Source organism: Chinchilla lanigera, unplaced genomic scaffold (genome assembly GCF_000276665.1).
Source record: "Chinchilla lanigera isolate Chin_1 unplaced genomic scaffold, ChiLan1.0 scaffold00092, whole genome shotgun sequence".
NCBI classification, from domain to species: Eukaryota; Metazoa; Chordata; class Mammalia; order Rodentia; family Chinchillidae; genus Chinchilla; species Chinchilla lanigera.
The window spans coordinates 8,092,039-8,092,944 of NW_004955493.1; positions in this window are offsets into that span (position 1 = coordinate 8,092,039).

Consider the following 906-nt stretch of genomic DNA (forward strand, 5'->3'; position numbering starts at 1 on the left):
TCTCTTTCTTCCTAGCCCTTTGCACTGCCGACCCGTGGAATGGGTGCTTTGTTTTGTTCAGAGATGAAGTCTCAGGTATGTATTTATTCAGTCAACATTTTGCTAAATTTCTTTTAACGCAGCGTGCACCAGACTTATGCCTGGAACTATGCACGTTGATAATTCATAATTATTTTCAGTCCACTGCAATGGAGCACTATGTCCATAAACAGTTAGGTCACAGTGCGAGAACTGCAACGGAGTGATGTGCAGCAGAGCTTGGGTATGAGCGGGAAGATCAGGCAGCTTCTCAGAACAGGCAACAGCTTGAACGGGCCCCTGGAGAGTAAGCAGAAGCCCCTGACGATAACAGCAAGAAGCAGAAGGACAGCATTCTGGACATGCTCAGTGCTAGGTTGTAGCAGATATTTAAAACTACTAAAAATGACTCACTCAGTACTCTGGGAAGTTGAGGCAGGAGGATTGCAAGTTTGAGCTCAGCCTGGGCAATTTAGCGACTTAGACTATAATTAATTAATTAGGTGGGCTGGGGATGCAGCTCAGTGCAAAGACTGTGGGTTCATTCACCAGAACCGTGTTGCCGTGTGTGGCTATGACTGCATAGAAGATGATGACAGTTACTTGGAGACAAGATTTAATCCAATCGCTCAGAACTCAGAGCGGCTGCTTCATGGGCCTGAGAGAGCCGCAGGGAGACAGCAGCCAATGGAGACCTCTGCGGTTCTTTATTTGTAACTCAAGGAGATGAGGAAAAAGACGTAGAAGAAAAGTGTTTTGCAACAGATCATATAGATGGTTTTGTCAGGGGACAGAGCTGGAATGGGATGGTTTGTTAGATAACACACATCAGCCTAGTTTAAACAATCTTATTTGGGGCAGAGGGAACACCTGGGCCAAAACAGACAT